This window comes from Zea mays, chromosome 3 (genome assembly GCF_902167145.1).
Source record: "Zea mays cultivar B73 chromosome 3, Zm-B73-REFERENCE-NAM-5.0, whole genome shotgun sequence".
Classification (NCBI taxonomy): Eukaryota; Viridiplantae; Streptophyta; class Magnoliopsida; order Poales; family Poaceae; genus Zea; species Zea mays.
In genome coordinates, this window is record NC_050098.1 from 174762472 (window position 1) to 174776439 (window position 13968).

The following is a 13968-nucleotide window of genomic DNA, read 5'->3' on the forward strand; positions in this document are numbered from 1 at the left end:
GCTGTTTGGATTGCTGCAGCTGCAATCCATAGAGAGAAAAATACTGTAGAAGCCGCAGCCGCAGCCGGATTGCAGCCGCAGCAAGCCGCAGCGAACAAGCTGCAGATTTGCCGCTAATTCTAGGCTTCTCTTGCTGGACATGATGATCAAAATATTGTAGAAATAGATATAAGCAATGTACTCCTAATGGGCCCAACTGGCTCAGGTTTGTATTTCTTTATTTCTTAAAAATTATATTGCACACTTCCATGCTTTGAAGGATGTCTGACACATTTATAACTAGAGTTACTCTTAGAGCTATTGTATTGTAATAACGCTTTATATATATATATATATATATATATTTGTACTACTTATTAAGACAGCAAAAGTAGTCTGCCTCCGTCGGTTCTGTCGTTCTGCCTCCAGTAAATCTGCACCGTCCATCCATCCTGCGCCATCGTCCATCGCAACCACCGCCGCTCGATCGTCGCTCTCCCGAGGACCACCCGCCCGCTCAATCGTGTGCTGGAACCTCGCCCTCCCGAGGCGCATCCGCCTGCTCGATCATCGCCCTCCCGAGGCTGCCATCGTCCATCGCAACCCCTCCCCTCCGTCGAGGTCGCCAAATCTCGTCTAACCGTCGAGGGCTGCACCCCTCCGCCCCGTGCCACGGCACCCAAATCCCACGCCCCATCCCACACCCTTGATGACGACGACGAGCGTGTCGCTGCTTCTCCTCTCCCCTCTCCCCAGTCTCCACTCTCTCCACGCCGTCCTCCGCGCGATGTCTCCAGACTGCAGCAACCGCTCCCTCTTCTTTCACTCTCTCATGCGCACCTGATTCGCATTCCCCGTCTCAGAAAGGTCTCCAAGGAAACCCTCGCTCCAGTCCTTCCTCGCCACCGGCCGCCAGATCTCCAGTCGTTGACGCCGACGGTAGGGCCTCTCGGTCGCCCTCGTCGTTCTCCAACGGGGCCTTCCAAGAACACCAACCAGACCATGTGGCTGCTGCTCCTCAAGGCGCGCACCGACTGCTGGGTGCCTAGCCTCGCTAGCCTCCGCCACCGTCGCACTGGCAGGTGCGGCCAGGCATAAGGTGGCCGTGGGGAGGACCGATGTGCGAAGCCGGTGTGGTGGTCTCCACTGGCAAGATCCCAGTGGTGTGCTCCATGTTCTACACCTTCATCAAGGCCCTCGTCGTCATCTCCTTGCTCCTCCTGGCCGTCGAGGTCGCCACATACTTCAATGGCTGGGATCTCGCCGCTTCCACGCTCGCCGTCTCCTCCTTGTGCTCCGCCTCCTCGCCCTCCTCCACGTTCTTGAGATCCGCACGCGTCATAGCCTCCACGTTGCCGAGATCCGCACGCGTCTTCGACCCGGAGAAGCCGAGCCTGTCGTCGCCTCGCTCGTCCCCAGATCTGCGCCCAGCTATGTCTCCTACCTCGTCACCAGCGTATGCCGCCCCGACCAACGCCGCCATTCTGTGCACTGCTGCTTCCACGACTTCGTCACACTCGCAGACCACCTCGCCGAGGCCTTCTGTGGCCATTTCGTGCCGTCGCTCCCAGACAAGAATGTCGGGCGGGGAGCAGAGGACGAGGGAGATCACGCGGGGCAGCCACGACGACGGCATGAGCAGGCCAGCCATGACAACAGCATGGGCGGGGCTGCCTGATTCCGGCCAGGAGTGGTTTGTGCTCGTGGACGCAGGTCTGATTCCGGCCCCTGTTCTAATCCCTTCTATCCCCAATCCTCTTCCCAGTGTTGTTCGCCACATGCTCTTAGGCGGTGAAGATTGGCTGGTTCTTAGGTCTGTATGCGAGCATTCATTTTACATTTTGAGTGGACTGTCCACACGTCCCTAGATGTGAATTTATGTTGCTGAATCGTGTTGATATCTCCAACTTTTATAAGTTGCTAAATGGGTCAATTGGTTTAATACATTGTTGAATTGCCTTAGCACACATGGTAAATAATCCATTTCTTCGTTACCTATAGTATGTTGTTGGTAAGTGCAATAATAGGGCCGCATCCTGGAACTCCTCTCCGGTCTTAGATTCACGGAGGAGGAAGCGACTTGCCCACTCTCTAGGAGTCGCTCCCAACCATCACTGTCGTCGGAGACCAGGTGTTGCCCGTCTCAATTCCTCTCCGGTCCTACATCCTCTCATCCCTCTTGATGGATATATTGTTGACCAGTTTCTTTTTAGTACAACAAGGATTTTATAGCATTAGTTCCTTGGATTACCAAGTAGTTGCCCGCAACGTGTCCCATTATAAGTTGTACGGTACCAGACTATATCACGTAACTGAAGAAGCCTCCAGTTCAGTCGATAGGGTTTGGTTGGAGTCATGCTACAAGCATTAACTATGTGGTGGTCTATCAAGTATTGCTTTTTATTTTTGGTCCAATCCATGAACTTAATCATTAATCTTCTGTATATATTGTGAGCTCTGTTTACAACCTATTGGTTCTAGGCTATTAGAACACAGTACTCATTTGTTCGCTTTTCAGCTAACAATTTAGCTCATTAAACTACTTGTGGTCCTGCTGATCATAATAGCTTTTTATTTTAGCAAGCCCTGATAGTGGGTGTCTGTGATTTATTGTTCATGTGTACTAGGTGTTCCTATGATATTTGTGATTTTCTTTAATATATGAATTTGGCATTTATGCAGGTTGAACACGAATTAGAGAGCAGAAGTTTATGACATCGAACGAGGTCATTGAGTTCTTTTGTGAGTTAATTGTTACACGCATTCCCATCATCACAAAATAGAGGTTTGTCTTTCACTATGATCGCTTACCTTCCTAAAATTATTTGTTCTCATAAAATTCCACTTCCGCTTTGATGCATGATTTACCTAGGCTTGGCATGGCAAGTGCTTGCATGCTTGCCAAATGTCTGCGGTATGCTCTCATTGCATAGTAAATTGCACGTACGATATGGCTCTTTTGTTGTTCTTAGCATAGCTGTGAAACTTGATCGATAGTATTGTGCAAAAACAGTACCGATGGTTGTGGTTATTGGATTATGAGTGATGATAACTCTCTAAACATAAGTCATTTCTTGCTTATGTTTGCTCTGTCAGTAAATTCTATGTGTATATTTTAGCTCGATCAGTATATTGTGTACCATATTTTAACTTCACCCATTTGTTGCTTGGTGGTGTCGGTGCCTAAATAGGTCTGTCGAACTGTCTGAATGTAGGATCATTAGAATCTGGGCTTAGGAGGAGCTGGTTCTCCAATTCACAAGTTTGAGGGGCACAAAGCTTCAGTTCTTTGTGTTCAGGCACTAGGCATGTAGAGATATTTTTTTGCTGTTATTTTCTCTTTATGTGGATGTGGTTGCTTCATATGATGCTTTTGCATACCTTTTTTCTATAATTCTCTCTTTTGGCTTTCAGTGGTCACCTGCAAAGCATCTGTTTTGGTCATTTCTATATGAGATGGTTTCTTAAACGTGTGGGGTCGTGAAAAGGTAATCACTCATATACACCGAACTATTGTGTCTTTTCTTAAATGTGTTGGATTTCTTTTTTGTCTACACATAATGAACTAATAGAGATTATTACCTTGGCTAGCTGCAGTGCAATATCATTTGTATATTGCATTGTATCGTCGGGAACACTACAAGGGGACACCATGACAGACCATGCTCTCGACACTCAACAACGGCGATGCCAACAGCGGGAAACCGTCTGTGTCGGCAGATGGCGGAGCAAAACCCGTCATCGAGTTCAATTGTTTTAACTGTCATATATTTAAGACTCTATTAACTGTTATCATTTTAATATTTAGTGTGCCTTCTATACTATAGTTGTGTGGTTTATACAATGGGTTTATGATTTTGGTTCACTAAAGTTTATACATGGGCATTACATTTTTATAGTTTTTAAGCTCTGATGTTATGAATTTTAGGTTCTTCTACATGCCACCATTGAATGGCAGATGTTCAATGTACTATCCACTAGAGCATTGGTGAGATGACCATCCAGGGTGACGATGTACATGAATTCTTCATTTTTCTCTTACATATTATTGAATTATACTTGAGTCTTGACAGTGAGAATGCATCAGTTACATGGTAATTTGGTTTTCTTCTTGGTTTATGTATCCTTAACTTTTCTTCTTATATTGTGTCTCTAAATCTATTTTAGATTTTAGAAATGAATGTACGCATATCTTAATGAGTGAAGTGGTACTATCATGGCTTGTTGTAATTATAACGATGATTTTAGTTGAACCTCTACACTTTGGATAAACATTAGATCTTTAGGCTAACTGTGATTGCAGTCAGAGGTTTAAAATGGATCAATAGTATATTTGTGTAAACAAAAAAAGGATACTGTTCACGGGGTTATTTCATTAGACACTAAACCAAAACCATTTTGTCTTGTGAATTGTACTTCTGTAGGGGGCACGTTCATGGACATTAGAGTTAACTGATGTCTGGTCTGGTATCAAGGAAGAGATGTTTTTAATTGTGTTTACGCTAATCAAGTTAATGAATTTGGTACATGTAATAACATCTAAGCCTTTGTAAGTTTGAATATTCATGTGTGACTTAATCAACTACTTATAGCTTTTATTAGGCTGTATATTGCTCAGTCCTGTAAGTTTGGTGTTACACATTGCACATTTGCTTTAAACCAATGGCTTTTCTATTAATAAGAAAAACTAGGAAAAAGTAGTTGTGATTCTGATAATTTTGAACGGCCATACTTGGGATAAAGTTTGAATGTTTTCTCTTTTCTTACCAAAGTTCTAACATAGCATTTTCACATTTCTTCCATGGTATACAGTTTGCTGCAGGAATCCACAAACTGAGTCTTTTCTTATGCTTCTGGAACTCCCATCCTCGTAGGCGTCCACATTCGAGGATGGTGCACGATTCTAATGCCTTGTCTGTTCTAATGCCTTGTCTGTTCTGAATCTTCTGATGCCTTGCCTGTTAGGAGTGCTCTGTCTAATGCCTTGCCTGTTGTCTGTTCTAATGCCTGTTCTCTGCGAACTGTCTTTGTCTGTTTCAGTGGAGGCTGCCGGCGTGAAGCACTGGCCACCGGGTGCTGCACGCCAACAGCCAACAGGGGGCACCGTGCAGGTGGGCAGAAGCAGCCAGCGACAACAGTAGGGCACAGGTAAAACGATCCCCCACTTTAGAAATTGCAATCCCTATTTTGATCCTCGGATGTGCGCCATGCACCCCTGGTCCCTAGATGTATTTTCAATGAATTGGCTATCCTAGGCTACAAGCAGAAATGGTAAGTTGAAATGAGTTAGAAGATAATTAATTATTCAGCGTGGATAAATATTGTTTCTAACCAAGCTTTCTATCCTATATTTGCATGTTCTTCAAAGGGATGTATATGGACCTTCCAAATACATTAGACTTTTGCAAGCAACCAAAGGTACTATCAGAGAAGAAGGTTTGCCTTGCCTTGAATACTTCTTGACTTATGTCATATTGAGCATTTGAGCTATTGAGAAACAGACTAATACATACATTGTTGATCTTGCACTTGCATGCCTCTATGTAATAGGCTAAACTAAGCAGCATTGTACATGATACTGATACTTTTGCACTTGCACTGTCTCTTCTTGCTAGGTAGAGTCCTACCCCATAGTCTGGAACTAGAAGAATTCTAATTTTCCTTTTAGGAATCAATGTCTATTTGAGCTTTGTTTGGTCAGAAATGCATTGTAGAAAAATTTAGATGGTGAGATTTTTATCTTTGTTCTCATTTTTGTTCATTGTAGTATAATTTTTTCAGAGGTTGTTCTCATTTATCTATTATGTAGAGGATCTGCCTTTGTAAGATCGAGGTTCTACAAAAGTACTGATTTTTTCTGAGGTTTCCATTATTTCATCCCAATCCACTTCCCACACACAATCATGAACCTTAAACAATGTTTTCTTTTCTTTACTTTGGATTTCAGATCAAATCCTTCTTTTGAAGACAATAATGACAATGATGTTGTTCCAAAGCCCGTGGTTGCTGTGGCTGAGCATTTGCATGTGCCTCGTTGTTCCATGATTGTGTAGCTGTTGTAGCTCCAATTGAGAAATATTATCAGTATTAAGCTGTTTTGATGGTTGCCTGGTCTATTGCTTGCATGTATCATACATCTCCACGGAGATCTAAGTTGTTATGCTTTGAGCTATTGCATCAAGAATTTAAGAGTCTTTATATATTTTACTAAAACTTGTGCATGTACATGGAGTGCGTGAATGAATCATCAAAGGCTATAATGTCTACCTGTGTGCTATATATAGAAACAGTAGCAACACACGGGTATCTAACTATAAAACATATACATCACTATTGTTTGAATTCACTAATTTCCTAAAATGATTACTATTTTAGAACAGAAGGAGTAATAAATTTTGACTTTCGTGGCAACGCACGGGCATACAAATATAACACACATGTACATAAGTTATCGTGTTATTATACGGTTCCGTTGCAACGCACGAGCACTTACATAGTATATATATTAAGAGTCCTAGGCTCTCAATTCCAAAGAAAGCCCTAGTTCAACTTCTGGTCCAGCCACACCAATTCTATACAACCGAACCCCCGCACGGCCCACGAATCCACCGTCCACCTCCACCCCATCCCATCCCCATCAACAACGCAAAAACCTAAACCGCTCTGGTCCATCCACATCCACAGTCGCCATCGCCCCCACCTCTCGTCGTCGTCTCCGTGCACCACTAGGCCCCCACTGCCGGCCGCGCCTCCTAGCCACCTCGTGCCGCTCGGCCACCATGCCCGTCCTCCACTGCCCCTATGGCTGCCATGGGCGAGCGCTGCCCGAGCAGCCGACCGCCCTTTCCCTACCGTTTTCAGCTGCCGCGCGCTGCCTCTCCTCCCCGCCAGGCCTCCACTGCCCACTTCTCCGGCGGCTACAGCGGAAGGCAAGGAGAAGGACAGCGGGCAGCGGTAGCTAGATCTAGCAAGCACAGGGCGTCTTCTCCATCCGCCACCTCTCGGCGCATCATCAGCTGAGGCTGAGCTCTCTCATTCACCGCTGGCTCTTGCTCTTGTGTTCATAAGTAACTTCGCATTGCCTTGCCCCCTTGTCCTGCTCCCTCCTCCCCTCCGGATCTCCCCGCCTGCTCCATTTAATTACTGACTCGTACCCTTCCCCGCATTCGCCTTCTTGTTTCTTCCATCCCACCCGTATCAGCCACCGGTTCCCAATGCCCAGGTAGGCAGCCCAGCACTGTGTGGTCGTCTGATCCGCGGCGGCGCGCCCGTCGTTACCTACGCGAATGGCTCCTCCAGCAGGGGCAGGGACGGAGGGGAGGCCGGCGCAGCGGCGCGGCACCGGAACCAGCCCCGGCCGCACCAAGGTGTGGGTCGAGCCACCGGGCAAGAGCCGCGACCACCACCAGCCACCTCGTGCCGCCGCCCGTCCTCCACTGCCCCTATGGCTGCCACGGGCGAGCGCTGCCCGAGCAGCCGACCACCCTTTCCCCACCGTCTTCAGCTGCCGCGCGCTGCCCCGCCTCCCCGCCAGGCCTCCACTGCCCACTTCTCCGGCGGCTACAGCGGAAGTCAAGGAGAAGGACAGCGGGCAGCGGTAGCTGGATCTGGCAAGCACAGGGCCGTGCCCCCGGCGGCGCCCGGATCCGCGTTGCTTGCAACCCCCCCACCCCAGTAGACCTAATTTAGAATGTTGTGCATCAGCGAGTGTTCATGTTGATTCTAGGGTTACATAATTCATTTTACTAGAGATGGCACTATTCACCCTGCCAAATAAATTTATCTTTCACTTGTAGGTAATTTAGGCGTTTGTCATAATCTCTGATATATGAGGAAAGAGAAGGTAGTTTCTTTCATGGCCTTGCAATATCAGTTACCTGCATTGATAATGAATAACCTCATATTGCATTATTTGGTGAGACTGATCAGGATTCCTACTTATGCTTGCTATATCATAACGGTCATCTGCAAAATTCTTGTTATCATTTGAATGTTCTGCTGTTGCTTGACAATCCCTAGGATAATTAGTTTGTGCAATATTCTACTTCTTGGTTTACCTTGAACAGATATATATATATATATATATATATATATATATATATATATATATATATATATATATATATATATATATATATATATATATATATATATATATATATATATGGCCACACTAGTGCTTGGTCTATAACTAATTACCTGGCTTTCCAAATCCATTCTTAAATAATTTTGTGATTAATAGATGTGTTTTTTTAACTGTGTTGTTGGAGCACTTATGGTTTCTACTTAAATATGTAATGGTCATGAAGATTTTTTTGGGGGCTCCATCTTTCACTTTTTTTGCCCTAACGGGGATCATTGGTGTTAATTGCCCTGGTATTTTTTTGCTTACTCTTTAATTTTCATTTTGATGCTTTGTAATCACAAAGCAATTTTATTTTTCTGATGTAGAAGCAAAATCACAATATAATAGCCTTTATTTATGTTATGGATCTAGATTACTTGTATGGAAGTTATTTTATTGTCTTTGAGGGAACGACCATTTTATATATTTGGTTCTTATATGAATTCACCTGAAAAATTAAAAGCTGTAATATGTTGAACATTTGGTTCCTAGACTTTTACAGTTTCTTCTAATGGAAAGGCAGTTGTGCTGCTGTGGTTTCATGTTCTGTTCCACCCATTAGCTATTTCTTAGGAGACAGGCCAATCACATGGTTTCTATTTGCCCGACATTGGATTTTTAATGCCTTAATTTTTAGTAAATCCAGGCTACGTTATAGTAGTATTACATGAAAAGGCTTTGTTGCACTATGAATCCAAGATCAATGCATAAAAAAGAGGCACTGTATATAAATAAAAAATACCAACATAGCAATGTCATATTGCATAAACACATATCCAAATGGTATTTTGCTCGGTTCAGATACAGTCAGTGGCGTAGTTCAATGCTTGATTTCCCATGTTTTCTTCTTTGCCAGCACATACTAAAAATTACAACAACAATTGTTCTCCAAACTAAACTTTATGATTGAAAATCTAAGCATTCAGCTAGTAATCATGTTATGGCGCTTGGTCTTTTGGTTGTACTTCTTAGCATGAAGTTGAAAGTTGTGCATAAATTTTGGTCGCATATATGAACAGGAACATGTTGGAGATGGAGTAGAGTTGCTGGATGATGATATGTTTGTGTTGCTATTGTTCAAAAATTCACCAAACTCTACTTCAGTGAGTGCACATGGATGCGAGGAGTAGAGTGCCTCGATGGTAAGGAGACAGGTTAATTACTACGTCGTCGATATGGTGTTGCCTATGCACCCTTGTCTCTTGCCGTGTGTTTAGAGATGGTTTCTCCTCATATTGGTGGTTGTTGTTCATGTTGCAGGCGAGGCAGGTTCATCCAGACAAGAAGAAACCATGATGGAATCTGGATTTCCCCTCTATCCGATGGAATCCAGATTCAGTGCCAGTCCGTTTTCCTGTGATTTTGGGATACCAGCCCAATTCCCCTTCATGGAGGGTATGCGTTGCTGTTGGTTGGCACACCGGAAGGCAGAACCTTTAGGTAAGTTCCTCGGCATTACTTATAACTGCTAAGGGATTCATTTTAACACTATAAATGGATAGTAGACAGTGATGTTTGTCAAGTGCTAAATGATTTTATGTCAATAAAGTTCCATCAGTTTATTAAATCACTTATGAAAAACATGCATATATAACAATTCATTAATAGGTAAAATTATCTCATTAGTAGCCGAAACTACTCGTTTTTGTAGGTAAAATTATTTCTATTGAAGCTACTATATTACATGTGAGCTAACGGAATTGGTGATTCATTGAACAATGCTTGGTTGTGATCGAAACTACTCATTTTTGTTTCTAATTCATGATTTTCCGTTCTTTCTTGCAGCTGTGAAGGCCTGTGACTGAGGTCATTTCATGCAACTAACAATTCTGGTGAAGACTATCCAATCTTAGGACACAACATGCAACAATTAGACGTATCTATCATGATCCTTCTATAATTTAACGATCCTTATATAGTTTAACAAGTATTATGTTTTTCTGTAAAGCTTAGAAATACTTATTTTGTTAATGCATAGAAAATCAATGAAAAAAATGTAGAGCTTTTATGAAAGTCAAAATGGACATCAACGATTTACGCTAAAACTTGTACCCATTTACGCTGTTTTAGTTCACATTTTATGTTGAAATCCGTTCGAGACAGAACCTGTGCATGCTCGACCAGTGATTTTCATGTCGTAATTCGACCCTCATTCGCCGTTATGAAACAGATTGATGATTTACGCTAAAGTTTTTACTTATTTACGTAGTTTTAGTTCACGTTTTACGTCGAAATCTGCGCGATGTACAAAATTTTCCCGCAAACGGACGTTCTCGATTTTCATGCTATAATTTAGGCCTCATTTGCCGTTACGAAATAGATCGACGATTTACGCTAAAATTCATACTCATCTACACTATTTCGGTTCATGTTTTACGCAAAAATTTGCCTGAGCCAAACCCCGCGCACGATCGTACGCTCGCGATTTTCACGCCATAATTTTCGGGCCCATTCGTCGTTAGGAAACAAATCTACGATTACGCTAAAATTCATACTCATTTACGCTGTTTCGGTTCATGTTTTACGCCAAAATCTGACTGAGCTAGAACCCGCGCACGATCGTACGCTCGTGATTTTCACGCCGTAATTTTCGAGCCTCATTCGCCGTTACGAAATAGATCTAAGATTTACGCTAAAGTTTGTACTCAATTACGCTGTTTTATATACATATTTATGCCTCGCGTTTCTGCTTACGTGCATGCCATGCAATATTTTTGGGAACCTTGAGTTATGGTTCGCGATTTTATCGCATATACCTTTTACGCTAAAATACAAACGCGTTTACGTTTTGTTGGCTTATGATTTACGTTGTGGTTCAACCAGACCAGGAAACCGACGAGCAAACCTGAGCGCTGCCCGGGTCCGTCTAATTGGCTGGGGCTTCTCGGTCCTAATGGAAGCCCTGGGCTTCCATTAGTTCGTCCCTATATATATATACCTGGACTTCCAAGAACTAGAGAAAGTCCTCGCTCAACGGTGCCATCCGGTTCAGCCACACCAGGTTCATACGGCTATAAAAAAGGCACCCAGGCCGCCAGGGATTAGGTTTTATCGGTGGTGGCGGTTCCCTCAGCCACACCAGGTTCAGACGGCTATAAAAAAGGCACCCAGGCCGCCAGGGATTAGGTTTTATCAGTGGTGGCGGTTCCCTCGTGCGAGCGAGCGGCGGCGGTGGTTTCCTCAGGTGTGCGAGTGGCGGCAATCCCGGGGGCTAGCGGCAGTGGCGCGCCGAGGCAGGCGACCAGCGACGACGCTCCTATGACGGACGACCAAACACATACAGCGCTCCCGAACCGGACGAGCGGCGGCGGCGCACCCTAGGCCCGGTGGTGACGACGGTTACGCGAGGCGCGGTAGGCTTCGCCAGCAGCGGCGGCGGATCTTGGAGGAGCGCATGCGGCGGTGGATCTTAAAGGCGCACACACGATGTCAGCTCCTCGCGCGTGGCCCGGAGTGGCGCCCGCTGGCGTCCCCCCTCCCGCGACGATGCTGGCCTTCCCTAGGCGTGAGTGATGACTGACGAGGATGGACTTCCCTAGGCGGCGAGTGGTGGCGGATCGACGACCCTATTTTATGCTATTTTGTATACATATTTATGCCAACGTCAATAGGTTTTTATGATACATTGTCAGTTCATGGCTCTCCTTCCATCTTTTATATGTTTTTGATATTTCTATTCATATTTTATGTAAACGTTCATGGCTCTCCTTTTTGTGTTGTTTGACCTCCATCTTTACAAATCTCAGGCCAATCTCTCAGATTTCGTGCATTATGTCTCTGTGTATGTATTTACTCACATTTCATATACTTATGACAATGTGACTAATACGTGCTCACCTCTTATATCATTTCAGTGTACCTATGTGCCCGCTTGCGAGACTCCCCTCCTACCTGGTTTTTCTCTTGAGAGACATGCCGAGGTAGCAAATATTTCCTATTTCTATACTTATCTACTGCTTTGCTGCTCTTGCTTATCTTTTCTAATTCTCGTGCAGCGTTTCAGTTGCCAGTGCAGGATGGTGCGGACAAATAATGTCACCCCATCAGGAGGAGGAGATGACCATGACCCTCTTCGCCCCTTCAGACATGACAAGGGCAAGGATGTGTACCTTGAGCAGCATGGAGGCAAGAAGAAGCAGAAGTTGGATAGAGCTACTCAAGTAGTAGTAGCAGCAGCAGCAGCTGATCCGGCAGAGTAAGGAGGTTAGCCGAGGATAGCTTCTGATCATATTGCCTTCTAGGTCTGTCGCCTCTTGTCTCGGACTCGCTCCACTCCTGCTCAGTTCGACCCCTCAGCACCAGTCACCACTACCAGTCCACCTTCCTCCACTATGCCAGCTTCTGCCACTCTTGAGCCTACCACCACACCTCCTACAACCTCCACCACACCTGCTTCCGCTGCTCCCTCTTCCACTCCACCAGTTCTGCACCCCGCTTCTGAGAGTGTGACAAGACTGAGGTGTGACCTCTTGCTGTGAACCCTCAGCTGTTTGACCTTTAGAGAGCCATTGCTGCCAGAGTCTGTCGGTTCCGTCACGTGCCAGTGGAGTCTTAGATACCTGCTCAGCGAGATCTAACCGTAGCTCCTTTCTTCAGCACCCGGATCCAGGACTCCTTTTACGAAGCTCAGCTATCAGCGCAGATTACTTTGAGAGTGAGAGCACCTAGAGGGGGGGGTGAATAGGTGATCCTGTAAAACTTAAAAACTTAAGCCACAAAACTTTGATTAAGCGTTAGCACAGTTAATGCCAAGTGGCTAGAGAGAAGATCTTGCACAATACGATAACCACAAGAAGTTCAACACAGAGAAGACATAGTGGTTTATCCCGTGGTTCGGCCAAGTACAAAACTTGCCTACTCCACGTTGTGGCGTCCCAACGGACGAGAGTTGCACTCAACTCCTCTCAAGTGATCCAATGATCAACTTGAATACCACAGTGTTATGCTTTTCTTTTCTTATCGCGTTCGCGAGGAATCTCCACAACTTGGAGTCTCTCGCCCTTACACTTGAAGTTCACAAAGAAGCACGGAGTAAGGGAGAGAAGCAACACACACAAATCCACAGCAAAATGCGCACACACACGGCCAAGAATCGAGCTCAAAAGACTATGTCAAAGTTCTCACTAGAACGGAGCTCGAATCACTGAGAATGACAAACAAATGCGCAAAGACTGAGTGTGGATGATCAAGAATGCTCTAAGGTTGCTTGGTGTGCTCCTCTATGCGCCTAGGGGTCCCTTTTATAGCCCCAAGGCAGCTAGGAGCCGTTGAGAGCAATTATGGAAGGCCAATCTTGCCTTCTGTCGTCGGGTGCACCGGACAGTCCGGTGCACACCGGACACTGTCCGGTGCCCGATTTCCTTCCTAAAATGGCGAAGCCGACCGTTGGCGGCCAGAGAGCCGTTGGCGCACCGGACATGTCCGGTGCACACCGGACAGTCCGGTGCCCCCTTCCGACCGTTGGCCCGGCCACGTGTCGCACGCAGATTCCGCGGCCGACCGTTGGCCCAGCCGACCGTTGGCTCACCGGACAGTCCGGTGCACACCGGACAGTCCGGTGAATTTTAGCCGTACGCCGTCGGCGAATTCCCGAGAGCGGCCACTTCACGCCGAGTCAGCCTGGCGCACCGGACACTGTCCGGTGCACCACCGGACAGTCCGGTGTGCCAGACTGAGCTGAGTCTTGGCTGTACACAGCCAAGCCTTTTTCACCTCTTTTCTTTTCTTCTTCTTTCTGTTTCTAACACTTAGACAAGTATATTAGTACACAAAACCAATGTACTAAGGCTTAGAAACATACCTTTACTCTTGATTTGCACTTTGTCCATCCATGAGCATAAATTCACATTTAAGCACTTGTGTTG

General features: G+C 45.4%; 1 pseudogene across 1 annotated transcript; it reads left to right on the top strand.

Annotated features, from left to right (window-relative positions):
• The first annotated feature begins 6597 nt into the window (after positions 1 to 6597).
• On the top strand, positions 6598 to 10114 carry LOC100383123 (LOC100191796-like pseudogene; annotated as a pseudogene). The gene is made up of 4 exons (NR_159461.1): positions 6598 to 7822; positions 9124 to 9246; positions 9365 to 9544; positions 9890 to 10114. The product of NR_159461.1 is annotated as a protein-like pseudogene (transcript).
• Positions 10115 to 13968: the final 3854 nt, after the last annotated feature.